Source organism: Echinops telfairi, unplaced genomic scaffold, assembly GCF_000313985.2.
Source record: "Echinops telfairi isolate 266 unplaced genomic scaffold, ASM31398v2 ScPeMD7_5592;HRSCAF=6446, whole genome shotgun sequence".
In the NCBI taxonomy this organism is placed as follows: domain Eukaryota; kingdom Metazoa; phylum Chordata; class Mammalia; order Afrosoricida; family Tenrecidae; genus Echinops; species Echinops telfairi.
Window position 1 is genome coordinate 43,603,163 of NW_022109491.1, and position 18,123 is coordinate 43,621,285.

The 18,123-nt window shown below is 40.2% G+C and overlaps 1 protein-coding gene across 2 annotated transcripts in view; it reads right to left on the reverse strand.

Moving 5' to 3' along the window:
- Window positions 1–18,123, reverse strand: part of KIF16B (kinesin family member 16B) — a 245,950-nt gene that overhangs the window by 128,417 nt on the left and 99,410 nt on the right. The window lies entirely within an intron of this gene.

An 18,123-nucleotide genomic window follows, 5' to 3' on the forward strand; every position in this document is an offset into this window, starting at 1 on the left:
TATTTGAGGGGGAAATAATTTCATATTATATTTTTGGAGTGTTAAAATGAGTAACATTGTATTCCTTATCAAGAAACAGGCCTTAAACTACATATCAAAGTGCCATTGCAATGCAAAGAAAAAAGAAACTATTGATTTGAAAATGAATTAAAATTATGCCTGATATATTACCTCTTCATCATCAAGGACAAATCTCACGTTTCAATATGCTATGATCCAGGGATGACCAAATATCTTTTACAACAGCTATACTTCTCCATAACAACCAATAGACCAAAAATAATAATAACTATCAAAACATCCTAGTAGGGTACCAATGATGGCTATGAAAACCAGTGACTTAGAATTTAGAATCCAGAAATAGAACCAAATATTCATAGACATCTAATCTTTGGTAAATGACTGTGTTAGTCTGCGTTGACTAGAGAAACAAATTCATAGACTCTCATATGTGTATAAGAAAGAGCTTTATGGAATAAAGAAGAGAGAACAACGGGATGACAGCTCCCGGGGGACATAGGGGTAGGGGAGGCAGGAGAAAGGAAGAGGGTGTTAACAGGCCCAGGGACAAGGGAATAACAAGTGATCCAAAATCAGTGCCAAGGAGGGTGTGGGAGGTCTGGCAGGGCTGGATCAAGGGCAATGTAACCAAGAGGAATTCCTAAAACCCAAATGAAGGCAGAACATGATAGTGGGACAAGAGGAAAGTACAAAGAAACAGAGGAAAGAACTAGGAGGCAAAGAGTAGTCATAGAGATTTAAATAGAGGCATATAAAGATGTAAATATATTTATATACAACAAGGAGGAAATAGATCTATGTACATATATTTATAGGTTTAGTATTAAGGAAACAGATGGCCAGTGGGCCCCTACACAAGTATTTCCTCAACACAAGAACACTTTGTTCTAACAATTCGGGAGTCTGAGATGCTCACTAGCCTGGCATGATCGCTGATGACAATGGGTACACAAGCAAATGTGGTGAAGAAAGCTGATGGTGCCCAGCTACCAAAAGATATAGCACCTGAAGTCTTAAAGACCTGAAGATAAACAAGCAGCCATCTAGCTGAGAGACAACAAAACCCACATGGAAGAAGCACACTGGCCTGTCCCGACTTGATCGCTGAGGACAAAGTGGGTGCATAAGCAAAAGTTGTGAAGAAAGCTAATGGGGCCAGGCTATCGAATGATATAGTGTCTGGGGTCATAAAGGCTTGAAGACAATTAGGTGGCCATCTAGCTAAGAAACAACAAGGCCCACATGGAAGAAGTACACCAGCCTACTCCGACACGTACGCTGAAGACAAAGCGGGTGCATAGGCAAATGCAGTGAAGAAAGCTGATGAAGTCCAGTTGTCAAAATATATAGAATCTGGAGTCCCACAGGCTGTAAGATAAACAAGGGGCCATCTAACTAAGAAACAACAAAGCCCACATGGAAAATGCACACCAGCCTGTGAGATGACAAGGCATCAAAGGGATCAGGTATCAGGCATCAAAGACAAAAAAAAAAAAAAATCAAGGCATTGTGAATAAGGGGGAGTGCAGAGTGGAGACCCAGGACCCATCCGGTGGAAATTGGATATCCCCTTGCAGAAGGTCTGCGGGGATGTGACGAGCCAGTCAGAGTGCAGTGTAGCAACGATGAAACATACAATTTTCCTCTAGTTCTTAAATGCTTCCTCACCCCCACTATCATAATCCCAATTCTACCTTACATATCCAGCTGGACCGGAGGATATACACTGGCACAGATAGGAACTGGAAATACAGGGAATCCAGGACAGATGAACCCATCAGGATCAGTGGTGAGAGTGGCGAAATCAGGAGGGTAGAGGGAAGGTGAGGGAGAAAGGGGGAACAGATGACAAGGTCTACATATAACCTCCTCCCTGGAGGACGGACAGCAGAGAACTGGGTGAGGGAGAGGTCGGATGGTGTAAGATATGATAAAATAATAATTATCTATAAATTATCAAGGGTTCAGAGGGAGGGGGGAGAGCGGAGGGAGAGGAAAATGAGGAGCTGATACCAAGGGCTCAGGTAGAAAGCAGGTGTTTTGAGAATGATGATGGCAACATATACACTAATGTGCTGTACGCAAATGACGTATGTATGGATTGTTAAAAGAGTTGTATGAGCCCCTAATAAAATGAGTTAAAATTTTTAAAAAAAATTTTTTTAAGAGAAAGAAAGAGCTTTATATAAAAGAGCAATTTTATATTGAGAAAACATCCTAGCTCAGGCCAGGATTGAATCAATAAGTCCGATATTAGCCCATATATCCTATACCAGTGTATAAATTCCTCTTTAGACTCATGCAACACATGCAATGACGCCAAAGGTAGGAAGATCACAGGCCAGTGGGGGGAAAGGCTAGTGGATCCAGTGGTGGTGGAAGCATCTCAGTGTTTGTGTGGGTTTTCACATGGTTCCTCCAGCTCCAGTGTCTTGTCCATAGGAATGTGTAGCAGAGAGAGTGTGTGTCCTGCCTCCAGGAAAAAAGACAGGAGTTCCCAGAAGCCTCAGGAGAAGGCCAGGCCCACAGAAAGGCATGGTTTGGTATGACCTGATTGACAGGGTAGACTCCATCCCTTCACTCAAGTTGACGGAGATTATGTAATTGCCACAATGACTAAAACACATTAAATGAAGAAGAGATAGTCTTTTCAACAAATGGTGCTGGAGAAACTGGATCTTAACCTGGAAAAGAATGAACCAGGACCCATGTCTCATGACATGTGCCAAAAACAAACTCAAGATGGATCAAAGATCTAAATATAAACCACGTAATTATAAAGATCATCAATGAAAGAAAAGGGACAAACTTAAGAGTCCTAATACAAAGTATAAATATACTACTGGACATAATGAAACATATATTAACTATAGAAGGCAAAATAAAGAACCGGGACCTACTAAAAACATGACATTTATACACATCAAGACTTCATCAAAAGAATCAGCCCACAGACTGGGAAAACATATTCAGTAATAACAACCCACAGATTGGGAAAAAATATTCAGTAATAATACATCAGATAACGGGCTAATCTCTAAAATTTATAGAAAATGAAAAATCTTAACAAGAAAAATCCAAATTATTCTATCAAAAATGGGCATAAGACGTGAATAAACAGTTTCCCAAAGATGCCATCCAGACAACCAACCACCATATAAAGAAAGGTTCAAATTCACTAGCAACAAGAGAAATACCAATTAAAACAATGATAAAATACCATCTCACACAGGCATTTTAGCAAAGTTCAATAAAACAGAAAATAGTAAATGCTGGAGAGAATGCGGAGAAATCAGAAGATATTTATATTGTCAGTGGGACTACAGAATTGGGCTACCACTATTGAAATCAGTATGGCACTTCCTTAAACAAACGTAAATACCTTATAATCCACCAATTTCTCTACTGGGTATACACCCTAAAAATCAAGAATAAAACATAAACAGACATATGAACACCTATGTTTATTGTAGCAATTTCCATAATAGCAAAAACATATAAGCAATCAAAAACCCAATTACAGAGGAATGGGTAAGCAAGCTTTGATACATTCATACTATGTACTAGTATACATCAATAAAAAAAACAATGACAACTCTCTTAAATACCATAAGACAAGAAGAACAAAGCTAAAAAGGCATCATACTTAGCAAATTTAGTCACTCTTATAAGGATAAATATTTAATAACACCATTATTGGAAGGAAAAAAAAATTTAAATGGGGTCTGCGCTGCAAATGGCCCAGATCAATGTCATATTCCTGGGGTCAAAGGGAATGAGGGCACAGTAGAGATTAATGGGGGCAAGACAACTCACTCCGGGGCAGTGGTTCTCAACCTTCTTAATGTCGTGAACCTTTAATACAATCTCATGTTGTGGAGACCCCCCAACCATAAATTATTTTCATTGCTACTTCATAACTGTAATTTTGCTTCTGTTAGAATTGGGCGACCCCTGTGAAAGGGTCGTTTGACTCCCAAAGGGGTCACGACCCACAGGTTGAGAACTGCTGCTCTAAGGCATGAATTCTGACAGGGAGGGTTCACTGGGACTGAATGAGCTACTCACCTAGGTAATCAATCTCTATTTTGTGTTTCAGGTTGAGCAGTGATTCTATGTCTTTTGATCACAACAATAACTTTTATAGATACCTCAAAACTCAATAACTATTTCTTAAAAAATTAATAAACAAAATCCAATACAAAAACTTAACTATATCTATTTCTTTCCTCCTAGGAAGCCTACCTAGAAGTTAGTCTTGCTTGGAAAACATCAGGAAAACATTGGCAATGTGTCTCCCTCAATTAAATTAAGAAAGCTATAGTGGTAGAAATAGTATTTCCTCACACTATCTGAAGTGAAGACAGCCACACTAGTTACACACAGTAGATAATCAATAAGTGTTAATTGTTTGGCATCATAGGAGCAAAATAGTTTTCAGTTTTTAAAAAAAGGTTTCTGGATAGACAATGATTAAATGTCAGAATCGGTTTCTGGAAATTTATTCTGCAGTGAATTACATGTCTCACTAAGCAGCAGAATTCTGTAGAATTAACTCACAATATAAAATAAATTTAATTTCGGCAAGCCCCACTAAAAACAGCAGGAGAACAGAATGAGCGCTGCAATCAGGGCTCAGGGAACGTACGTACCCACCACCAGTGTGGGACGGAGGAAAGAAACCAGGCAAATAAGAACCACGTTGTAAGTAATGCGTGTCCTCTAAAAAGGCTACATTTTAATTTAAAATAAATGCATGTCATTTTATCTGAATTTAACAGAAGGAAAATACATTGAACTATTTGTTAAATGTCAACCAATTTTTTTTTCTTTATCAGAGGAAGTGCCTAAAACAACCTTCTAACTTAACAAATGTGATTATGAAATATATTGGGAGATTCACATCACTGTGAATATGTTTTTTTAATTACGTGATTTGGCTTGAAGCATCAACATAGCCAACTGAGTTTGCACACATTTGGGGATGTCTGCCTCTTGTCTGGTCACTTAAATGATGCTAACTGTATCGATTTAAGGACACAACTTGGGTCATGGTCATCCTTCCTCTCCTTCAGAATGGGGAAGACATGGCTCCAGTGTCTAAAAACAGAATGTTGCTCTATAGGAATAGCTAATCCGATTTTTAGTTCATGGCAAGCAATTTGGTCTTTGGCCTAATTGAGGAATTTTTCCTTTACTGTGAAGTCCAATAGTTTAATTAGGATAGATTTCAATGTTGAGCTTTCTGTGCTCAAATTTTCCTAGAACACAAATGTGTTCTTTCAAGCCGCAGACTAAAGTTTTTCACTTATTTATGCCTCACCCCATGAAAAATTCCTTGTGTTACATTCCATCTTTTGTTTCAGTTGTTGGCTGTTTACTTAGGGTACACCAATTACCTTTATATTTCATGTTTTCCATATTTTAGCTTCTGATTGTCTCAACATCTTGATTAGTTATATTTGTTTTTACACAATGCTTTTTATAATTGAATTTTTAGTGGTATCTATTCTACTCCTTTATAATTCTAATTTTCTGTAATGCAATGATTAATGTCCTATTGAACCTCAAAATGTTCCACTAGGTCTGCAATCTCCTTTTTCATCTCATTCTGCTTTTTATTAACATTTTTCTTTGCTTATTGAATTAATGTTTCTTAATAAGTAGTTCTATAGGAGTAAAACAACTAGGAAATTGCCTTGAAGTATACTTTCATCTACACTGTGATCTTTTGGTTACATGTGACATTACTTCTCTATTTGTTCAACTCTACACCTACCCATCCACCCATTCAACCATCCTATAGTTATATTTATACTCATATAGTTGCTCTATTTTGCTTCATTTTGTGCATGCATAGGTGTGTTAACTCAGAAATTACTCTACAAAGGATGGTTAATCCCTTTGTCAGACATAGCTGTGAGTTGCTCTAATTTAAGAGTTGAGTGTTCCGCCATCTAGACATCTATTCTATCTAGCTAGATGGAATAGAGAGGTTCAAGAGGTCTCTAATAATTTTTTTTTAAGTTCCTAGCTCTATCTTCACTTCCCAGACGTAAGTATTCTCCATAGGGAGGCCTAACCAGGGAGAAGGAGTCCAGTGTGTTTGCTTGCTTGGTGCTTATTGTTTGTTTTGAAATATATAATACTCAATGCTGACTGATAGTGACCTTAGAGGACAGAATAGAACCGTCCCTTTGGGCTTCGGAGGCTGTGAATCTGTTAGGGATAAGTAAGCCTCAACTTCCTCCAGGTGAGCAGCTAGTGGGTTCAAACTGCTGACCCGGCGGTTATCAGGCCAAGGCATATTCCACAACGGCACCCTTTCTATGTGACGCTGACAGGTTGTTGTTAGGTACACCCTTGCACCAGAACTGACTCACAGTCACCCTATACACAACAAAAGGAAAAACCACCCAGTCCTGTGCCGTCATTTCTTGCTATTGTCTGAGTCCATTCTTGCAGTTTTATATCAATTCATCTTCCGGACAATTTCCCTCTTTTTCATTGGCCTTTTAGCTTAGACTTAGACATCAAACAAACTGAAGCTCAATGTCGACACCTCGTGTCCCTAGAGTAGGGTCTCCGAGACTGTAACTCTTGATGAGAGTAGAACGGCCAGTCTTTCTTCCAAGAAGCAACTGATGTTGTCGAGCTGTGGATTTTGTGGTCAGTTGCCCAATGCATAACCACAATTGCCACCAGAGCGCCTCAGAGACAGACCTTCCAAATTCTCATTCTTTGTGTAACTCAACTGCTTGTATCCATTGACCATTCAGAAAGTAAATGTTTAACATAATTTTGGTTCAGAATCTCTTCTGATCACCTGGACTTTGGTCTCAGGAAGTCTGAAGCAACCTAAAACCCAAACCAAATCATTCTTTTTCCAACTACTGGGATCCCCGTGTGTGTCAGAGCAGAACAGTGCTCCAGAAGATTTTTAGGAGCGTACCACCAGGGCTTACCTTCCGAGGCAACTCTCGGTGGGTTTGAACAGTCAACCTTGAAGTTCATAGCCATGCACTTAACCATTAGATCCATCTAGGGACTCCTGAGACACATACCACACCTTGTTAAGTGCTGCTCCCAGGGAATAAACTGACCTCAACACAAAGGATTCTGATATACTATCTGATGAGGTCACCTATAATGGATTAGGGATTAATCAACTAATCAACTAACCGCTTGCTTGTAAGGGTGGGGCAGAATTCAATTTATCAATTGCATGCAGCCTAATAACACCTCCCTGTTATCATCTCCCTGACGACTTAACCCTTTTTGTATGAGAAAGAGACTTAGAAAATTGAATTCTCTTTAGATTATTTTTTAGGTTATTTTTCTTTTTTGGGAGCTGGATGTTGCATCTGGTTCCTCCACCACCTGCTGCATCGCCTGCTGAGTCCAGGCAGCATCAGCAGACTACCGAGCATGCATTCATTCGGCAGCTTCGGACCTCTGCATCTACTCATCTGTGGCCCCTGCTGTTTCTGGTTCGTCATCCTGGTCTAGTTCCTTTGTCTCCTTTCCCTTTTCCTGCCAATCCCAGAAGCAGATTATTCTGACTTGAACCAGACTAGACTTACAACTAGGTAAGACATTTCTTGATATAAATCTCTTCCGATATACAACACATACAAACATCACGGGTTGTCTTCTTCTAGAATGGGGTCAGCAAACTGGGGCTCTCCACCATGTGGGGGTACATATACGTGGCTCTGAAGTAAAATTGAAGATGAAAAGAAAACTGTCAGCGTTTCATTTTCAGATAATGGTGATTTCATTTATTTGTAAAAATATATACCCTTGAATAATTTTTAAACTGCAGCGAGGGACAGGAATGGCTCTTCCATCTCAAAACTTTGCCAACGCCTGCTCTCAAAACTTCAACCAAACGCACTGCCCTTTCCTTTGCTTATCCACACCTGGGTTCTACCTAGCCTTGTTAAACTCAAACCCACCAGCCACTACATGAGGAAAAGAGGAGGCTCTCTCGTCTGATAAAGATCTGTTGTTGTTGTTGTTGTTGGGTGCGGTCTAGTCAGTTTTGACCCTTGGTACAACAGAACGAAACACTGCCCGGTCCTGTGACTCTTATTGTTGACTGTACTTCCAAGACAAATGTGCTGGTTTTTGTGGTAGTCCGTGGCACGTTCAATATTCTTCGCCAGCACCATAATTCAAGTGCATTGATTCTTCTTTGGTCTTCCTTTTTCAAGGTCCAACTTGCACATGCATATGAGGATAATGAAAAAGATTACAGCCTCCACTTGATGGCAGTGGGCTTTTTGACGAAAGAAAATAGGATGCAGGAGTTGTTGTTGTCTTCTCACTCTTGGCGGTGTTTACTTGGCTTCTGGCCAGAGCAACCCCCCTTACTCCAAAAGCCTCCATTCCTTATTCTTTCAGAAAAAGGTTTCTCCCTGAGTGAGTCTGAACTTAAGATATACCGGTACTCCTGAACTATTTAATATATCCATCATGATAAAAAATCTTAAAAATTGAAAAGCTGTAAGAAAATATAATAAACATCCAGGAATAATGTTAGAAAACCAGAACACTAAAATATATTAAAATAGAAGGTATATTAAATTGTTAATAATAAAATATAAAACCTCTTTTATTATGTCAACAGCAGTAAAATGGACAGTAAAGCTAGGAAAACAATTCCAGATCTAAACTGAATTGGCAAACACTCACTGAGTAGCATCTAAGTGGCAGGCTCTAGCAAAACAGGAAAGTGAACAAAAACAAAGTTCTTGGTGAAAAGAAGACGTAACATAGCAATAGCTGGTAAGAGTAAGTGCTAGAAATATTAAAGAAAGTTTAAAGAAACAAATTCACTGCCATTGAGTTAATTCTAACTCATAGCAACCCTACAGGACAGAGTAGAATTGCGCCATAGGGTTTCCAACACTCATCTTTAAGAGAGTGGACAGCCTCATCTTCTCCCATGAGCAGCTTGTGAATTTGAACCCCTGGCCTTGCAGTTCGGAAGCCAACATCTAATCCACTGTACCATCAAATAAAAAACCAAACTCACTGCCATCAAATCAGTTCTCACTCATATCAATTCCATTGAGTTGATTCTGACTCATGGGACCTTATAGGGCAAAACAGAACAGCCCTCCACCCCCATGGTTTTCCAAGACTCTAAATCTTTCTTTACGGGCGTAGAAAGCCTCATCTTTCTCCCAAGGAGAGGCAGGTGGTTTCAAACTGCTGACCTTGCAGACCAATGCATAACCCACTACGCCATCAGGGATCCTATTTCAAAACAACTCACTGCCATCGAGTCACTGTCAATTGATAGTGACACTATAGGACAGGATAGAACTGCCCCGTTGAATGGCTGAGACTATTAACTGTTTATGGGAGTACAAAGCCTTGCCTTCTTCTCACTAAACTGCGGACCTTGCAGATTGAAGCCTAATCTATAACCACTATGTCACCAGGGCTTCTACTTCATAGCAACCCTATCTGTAAGGTTTCAGAGGCTGTCTATATTTCTGGAAGCTAGAGTGGCATCTTTCTTTCACAGAATGGCTGGCTAAATACCAACCTTGTGGTTGGCAGTCCAACACTTACCTGCCAACTCTACCAAACTTACATCATCAAGTTGATGTGAAGTCATCCAAAAACAGTCAATGCTATTGAGTCTATTCCAACCCATAAAAACCCTAGAGGACAGAGTGGAACTACCCCTGTGAGTATTTCTAAGGCGATAAATCTTCATGGGCATAGAAAGCCTCATCATTGTCTCAGGGAGCATTACGTTAACATTAGCTGCCCAATTTGTACCTACTGTACCACCAGGGCTCCTTTTCAACTGATGGCAACCCTACAGAGGGTTTTCTGAGAATGTAAATATTTACTAGATCAGCCAAGTAAGGGGTAGGGGGGGGAGGGAATATAATTTCTATCTAAATTAGGGAAACTTTCCAATCTTGTAGCTTATTTGAAGCACAATGATGTACCATAGATAGACTGAGTCAAGGTACAACAGATGAAGATAGACATTGAAAAATGCTTATCTCAGTATTAACCAATGACAAGGTATATATATATATGAATTTTAACCTCTTTCTATTTTACAGATGTGTGTTAATTTAGACCAAAAAGGAAATCAATATTAAGTGAGAGTTGATGCAAACACCTCAGCATTGGTATTTATACAACTAGGACTAGACACAATACAACAGAAATGAACTTTACACATAGATCCCAACTCTACCACTAACCATTTACACACAGAGCCAAAATAGACTCATCAGGTGCTTTCTAGATTAAAGAATGAAAATAGCAGGCTTTAAGTTTACAGAGTTCTACTGCAGAGGTTTTCCCAGCAAGGGGCAGATCAAGAAGCGGGAAGGCTGTATTCCGAGTGTCCCATTTGTGAAGCCCAACTCAAACCACGCCCAGACCCTTCAACTGCCCAGCAGGCTTGCTTCTCTGCAAGCTGTCTACATCACATGTACTTAAAGAAAATGAGAACTAACCTACCAAATTTACTGGTAACATGTACACATGCAAAAATAGCACTTACTTTTATTACTGCTTTCATCTCACTGTATTTTCATTAGATATTTATAAGATTGTCTTATAAAGAACATCTTTTTCCCATTTGAAAACTGTTGTAGCTTCCAAATATTGTTATAAAAAATATATCATAAGTGAGTGGCTTCAAATAATGGAAATTTATTTTCATACAACTCAGTGTGCTAAAAGTCTAAATTCATTGTGTGGCTCCAGGCAAGGACGCTTTTGTCTAGCTCAGCTTTGAATAGTCAGCATCGTAAGCGTACTAGGCTTCACAGTCTTCAAACTCTCTGCCCTCCTTTGCCTCTGTTGTAATCCTCTGATTTTTCATAAATCCCCAAAATGGTGAAGCTTAAAACACATCCTCCACCAATATGGCCTCATTATTATAATAAAGAAAATCCTATTCACAAATAGGATTATATCCACAGGTGTCGATGTTAGAATTCCAACACATATTTTTAGGAAGGACGTAACAGTGTCTGACATACGGTATATACTCAAAAATGATGGCAAGCTGAATAAAGCTTTAAGTTATAAGGGGCACAGGTCAATTTTTTTAAAAGAATATTCACATTTCAGGTCATTTTGATTGACAGGAGTTTAATTCTAAAAAGACTTGAATGAGTCACCCTTTAAAGACAGAAATATTGAAAGGATGTGAGCAAGTGGTCACAATTCATTTTAAGTAACACATAATGTGAGAGCAAAAGTAGAATGCAAACCGCATAAATGGCAATGAAACGTTCTACACTTCCTATGTATTCTCAGGCAGGTCTGGGTAAGTAAAACATTTCAAAGCTGCATTTCTTCTGAAGTGCATAGAAAGGAAGCCCATCGTCGTATATGCTGCAAGGGCCTTCTAGGTTCACATATAAAGAAAGACTGAGAAGTACAAGACAATCTGAAACAAAGCAAATTATTAGCAATATATGTGGCTAATACCTTCAGGAAAAACAGTTTCAAATAATTGGAACTTCTTTATTGATTTTCTGATGGGAGACATTTGTAGCAGTTAATGTAAGATGCTGCTTGATTTGGGAGCTATAAAAACACATTTCATAGAATGTAGTCAGGCAGTTTCTGGAAAAAACATGGTCATAGAGCCAAACATTCTGTAACCACTCTCTCCAAGCAAAGATCTCAAAAGAGGGGAGAACAATACTAAGCCTGACTTCTGAACCTGCATGGTAGAACAGAAGCCTGCATTACACACAATCTGGTATCATAAATACACCAGAAAAGGTCTGACCAGATGTCAGGCCCTACAAGATGATAGGGGTAGTAACTCACTTTCCTGGTGCTCTGGTTCACGGCATTGAGAAGGAGAGAGAGGTGAGTTGATCTCTCTCATTCCCTATACTTTCAAGAGCACCTGATTTAATCTTATCCTACAAAGGGCAGTGGAACCTCTTTCCTTCACAAACCTGGGGTGGGAGTTAGCCCATGTTGGAGGATGGTTAACATGATTGGACCTGATAGGAAAAATTAGCATAAAAGTGCCTGAAGTTCATTAACTCACTGTAGCACACGGGTTGAAAAACACACAGCCCATACATTTGTTCCCTGTCAATGTGTGGGAAATAGAAGGATTTCTCTCAAGTTGTCTCCCCCAAATATATGTCAGACGTAGCTGCTTGAGAACAACTGTACACGAGGTCATCAGGAGTGGATAGGGGGTCATTCTCCCTGAGAACTATCAGCTGTCTAGACCAGGCAGACACTACTGTTTATCCCACAATGAGTAGAGCCCACTCCTTTCAGATATGGATAATAGTTGTCTGTTTCCTTGTAGGAGACACTAGAGAAGTCAAACCTGCCCAAGGATGACCAAGGTCAGGCTGCCACCATGAATCCAGGGTCAGCCCATCTTGTCACATGTATACCCCTAGACCTTCCCATTCCTATGGGCACACCCCTAGCTCATCCCCTTCCTGTCATGCTTATGCCTATCATAGGTCCCCTTCCTACAATGTGTATGCCTATTGTACTGCCCCTTCCTGTGACATGTGATTCTGTAATCATGTCCCCCCTAAAGTGATATAATGATTGGTGAGCGATAAAAAGAAGGCTCTCTCCAGCTCCCGGGCCCAGGAAGCTCTCCCTAGTCCTCGGACCTGGGAGGCTCCCCGGTTCTTGGTCCCCGAGGCTGGTCCTGCTCTTGTGGCCGGATTCCCCCCACAAGGACCATCAAGTGGGACTGAGGTGAGCAATGCTACCATGAATTGTGTCTGACTCCATTTATTCCGATCTCTCCTCTAACTCTCATGCTCTCCATGACTTTACAATAACCTATACTTATTACCGCTGTACAATTGCTCCTACCGGACCTGTGATGATTTGTGGGGTCCCCTCTCCCCTTTAACCCCACAGTCAATGAAGGATCTTTTCAATTGACCCTGTGTCCTGCTCTGACATTCAATTCCAGCAAAGACCGTATCTGGCAGGTTAGCTAAACTTCTCAGATATTATTCTTTCCCTCCTTGCGTGGCAGCTGCTTCAGTCATTGGTCTAAAACACCAAAGAATGGCCTTGAGACTGGGCCCTTCCTTGGTAACCAAAGTATTTGGAAAGTACAGTAGTACCAAATTTGGTTTGTTATCCTTCCCTGCTGGGAATAGTCTATTGACACATAGCCCAGCCACGCATGAACCTGCAGTTTGCTGCAACCAGTGAACAGAGAATATTATTCATTCTAATTCACAATGGGAAGAAATTCAAAACCACCAGCCTCTTTGTGAAAGAAAGATGAAGTTGCTATTCCTGTACAAAGTTCCAGTCTGAAATCCACCCGGCAGTTCTACCCTGCCCCATGAGGTTGCTATGAATTGGAATTAATTCTATGGGAGTGAGTTTGGTAATTTTGAAATCCACCTGATGGAAAAACAGACACAAATGTAAAAACATCATGTCTCAGAAATTCCAAGGGGCACTTTCAATGCACCAGGAAAAATACGACAACCTGGCCTAACGCAGAGAGTAAAATAGTGCGACCAGAATTGGACGTTTAGTGATATGACTTCAGAGACCATTTTAAGCATTGTGTTGTTGTCAGGTGTCATCGAGCAGTACCATAGAAGGAAACACTGCCCAGTCCAATGCCAGCCATTGTCACAATTGCTCCTATATGTGAGGCCATCGTTGCAGCCACTGTGTCAATCCATCTCAGTGAGTGCCTTCCTTTATTTCTCTACCCTCTCCTTTACCCATCATGATGTTCATTTCCAGGGACTGATCTCTCCTGACAATCTATCCAAAGTATGTAAGATGAAGTCTTTCCATCCTTGCCTCGAAGGAGTACTCTGGCTATACTTCTTCCAAGACAGATTTGTATGCCTTTAATCGGTCCATAGTTCTTTCAATAATGTTCCTCAAGAACTGGAAATACAGGGGATACAGGGTGGATGATCCCTTCAGGACCAGTGGTGTGAGTGGCAATATTAGGAGGGTAGAGGGAGAGTGGGTTCGAAAGAGGGAACCTATTATAAGGAATTATATGTGACCCCCTCCCTGGGGGACAGACAACAGAAAAGTGGGTGAAGGGAGATGTCGGACAGGGCAAGATATGACAAAATAATAATTTATAAATTATCAAGGGCTCATGAGGGAGGGGAGAGTAGGGAGGGAGGGAAAAACTGAGGACCTAATGCCGGGGGCTTAAGTGGAGAGGAAATGTCTTGAGAATGATGAGGTCAATGAATGTTCAAATGTGCTTTACACAATTGGTGTATGTATGGATTGTGATAAGAGTTGTATGAGCCCCTAATAAAACGATTTTAAAAAAAAGAGTTGCAAGAGCCCCCAATAAAATGATCTTTTAATTCAAAAAAATAATAATAATGTTCCTCAAAACCATGATTCAAATGCAACAATTCTTCTTTGTTCTTCTTTATTTGATGGCCAACTTTCACATGCATATGAGGTGATTGATAATACAACAACTTGGGTCAGGTGCACCTTAGAACTGAGGGAAACATCCTTGCTGATTTTTAATACTCTAAGGAAGCGATGTGCTGCAGAGTGACCTAATGCAATGTGTCCTTTGCTCTCTTGGCTGATGTTTTCATGAAAACTGATAGTGGATCCAAGCACCATGAAATCCTTGACAACGTCAATGCTTTCTCTATATATCATGATGGCCCAGTTGTGAAGATGTTGGTCTTCCTTACATTGAGGTGTAATCCTTACTGAAGGCTGCATGCACTCCCTGATTTTCCTCAGTAAGTGCCTTAAGTTCTTCTCATTTTCAACAAACAAGGTTGTATCATCTGCATATCACAGGTTGTTAATAAACTTCCCTCTGATACTGATGGAGCATTCTTCTTCATATAATCCAGGTGCCCTAAGGATTTGCTCAGCACACAGATTGAATAAGTATGGTGAGAGGGTATAACCGACAGACGCCTTTCCTGATTTAAAACCATGTCGTATCCCCTGGTTCTGCTGCCTCTTGATCCAAATTCCACGTAAGCATAATGAAGTTTCCTCGAATTCCCATGTTTCTTAAGGCTATCCATAGTTTGTTATGATCCACACAGTACAGTGCCTTGGCACAGTCAATAAAACACAAGTAAAAATCTATCTGGAATTCTGTTTTCATGAAAGATCCATCTGACATCTGTAATGATATCAAATGTTCTGCACTATCTTCTGAATACAGCCTGAAACCCTGGCAGCTCCCTCACAAAGAACTTTTAGAACTTTTATTGGATGATCTCCAGCAAAATTGTACATAGACGTAATATTAATGATATTGTTTTTTAATTTGTGCATTCTGTTGGGTCACCTTTCTTTGAAAAGGGCACAAATATGGATTTCTTCCAGTCAGTTGGCCAAGTAGTTGTCTTCCATATTTCCTGGCATAGACAGGTGAGTGCTTCTAGTGCTTCATCAGCTTGTTGAAACATTTTAATGGGTATTCCATCAATTTCCGGAGGCTTGTTGTTGACTTATGTTTCATTGTAACTTGAACTTCTTCCTTTAATTCCATTGTTTCATGCTCCTACGCTGCCTCCTGAAATGGTGGAATGTTGCCTAGTTAGTTTTGCTGCAGTGACTCTGTGTATCCTTTCATCTTCTTTGGATGTTTCCTGCCACATTCACTCACTATCTTACCCATAGAATCTCTCAATATTGCAACTTGAGGTTTGAATTTATTCTTGAGTTCTTTCGGTCTAAGATATGCTGTGTTAGTCACTTTCGGTTTTCTAACTGTAAGTCTTTGCACATTGTAGTACAATATTATACTTTGTCTTCTGGGGCTACCCTTCGAAACTTTCTATTCAGATTTTTGATGTCATCATTTCTTCCATTTGCCTTAGTTACACTACAATGAAGAGCAATTTTCAGAGTCTATTCTGACATCCACCTTGATCCTTTCTTTCCCTTTGTCCTGTCCTTCTAATGCCCTTTCTTCATGAATGATGTGCTGGATGCGCTCTCATAGCTCATCAGGTCTTCTGTCATGAGTGTTCCATGCAGCAAATCTGTCTTGAGCTGTTCTCGAAAATCAAGTGGGATAGACTCAGTCATATTTTGGCTCTCATGGAAACATTTGCATTTTCTTCAGCTCCAAGTTGAACTTATATGTAAGCAATCGATGACCTGTTCTATGGTCAGCCCCTGGCCCAGTTTTAGCTACTAATGCTACACTTCTCCATCATCTTTTCCCACCGGTAACCAATTTGATAGCTGTGTATTCCATCTGGAGAAGTCCATATGTATAGTCGCACTTTGTGTTGTTGAAAAAAAATATTTGCTATGAACAAGTAGGTTTTGCAAAGTTATATCATGCAATCTCCGGACTCATTTCTTTCACCAAGTTCATCTTTTTCCAACTACTGTTCCTTTCTCTTTGTTTCCAACTTTTGCATTACAATTGTCAATAATTAGCAATGCATCTTGATTGCATATTTGATCGATTTCATACTGAAGATGGTAGAAATCTTCATTTTTCTCATCACTAGCTTTGGTGATTAGTGCATAAATTTGGATAATAGTTGTATTGTTTGAGTTTTCTTGAAGGTGGGTAATCCCATCACAGACAGCACTGTATTGCAAAACAAACAATCCTTGAAATGCTTTTTCTGACAATGAATGCAAAGCCAATCCCCTTGATTTGTGTCACTGTTACCATTTCTGGCATGGTAAATCATATGATTTTCTGATTCAAAATAGCCAATACCAGTCCACTTCAGTTCACTAACACCTAGGACATCGATCTTTATGCACAACAATTCATTTTTGATGACTTTCCTAGACTCATGGATCGTACATTCCAAGTTCCAATTATTAGTAGCTCTTTTAGGCTGTTTCTTCTTACCTTGTGTTATATTCCATTCGCAAATAAACATCCTGACGGCTCCACTCCCACAGGCAGTAATCCATTCATGTCACCATGGTCGACTCTACTTTGACAAGGCAGGAGCACGGCGTCCGGCACTATCTCCAACAGTGCTCTGCTTCCATCATTAGCCTGCAGTAGCTGACAATGTCTCCATCCTGTGCTAAGGGTCTCAGCAGCTGCTTCCTATGAAGTGGGCCGCCGATTCCTTCTTCCTCGCCTGCCCTTATTCTGCAGGCTTAGCTGATACAGGTTCACTGGGGGTGCCCATGCTGGCATTTTAAACACCATTAACATCACGTCAAGCTTCCCAGCAACACACAAGTCACCACAGTACAACAAGCTGACAGGTAAGTGATAGTTAAAGAGCAGCATACTACTATATTATACTACTACTCCATATACTACACTATAATATATATGCATATTCATAATAATTCTCAACATACCATACTGTTTCTCAATATCACATACTTCTCCACAGACAAGTGATTCTGTCTCTATGTTGTGCTGTCTTAGCCACACTTGGGTTTGGGCAAGAAAATGAACATAGGCTCTAAACTCACTTATCATTTTCAGTGACCCATGAATGTGGCACAGAACACAAAGCTCATAATAGCACAGTGGGGACTACCTCTGCACACAGCTTGAAACATCTGGGGTGGAGTTAGAGGCCGATATATGATGCCTGCAGATTCCATCTATATGCCAAGCCAAGAGACAGAGAAACATAAATGAAGATAATCTCTTATTCTCCTCTCCCACCACTCTCATTTACACCCCAATCTCAGTCGAGACAAATGAAATGGTTCTGGAATAGAAACACAATTGTTCCTTTCTCTTATTGTCAACCCTCATGAACATTTCACTCTGATGCATATTCTGCTAGACTCTTTATAGACTTATTGTAAGAAATATCATGTTTAAATTGCTGTCCACCCACCCCCAGCCTTTTTTGTTGTGGGGGAATATGCCTGCCCCCCACAACTAATCAAGGGTTCGATAGGCGCAATTGTACAGTTAATATATATAAAGATGACAGGAAAGTCCTAGAGAGCATGAGAAATAAAAGAGAGAGCGAAATAATGGAGTCAGACACATTTCAGAGTAGCATGCTCACCCCAGCCCCACTTGGTGGTCCATGTGGAGATAGGGGAAGGGATGGAGGACAGGGGAAAGGGAATAGGAGAGCGAGGACATGAGAGGAGAGGGGGAGTGGAGGC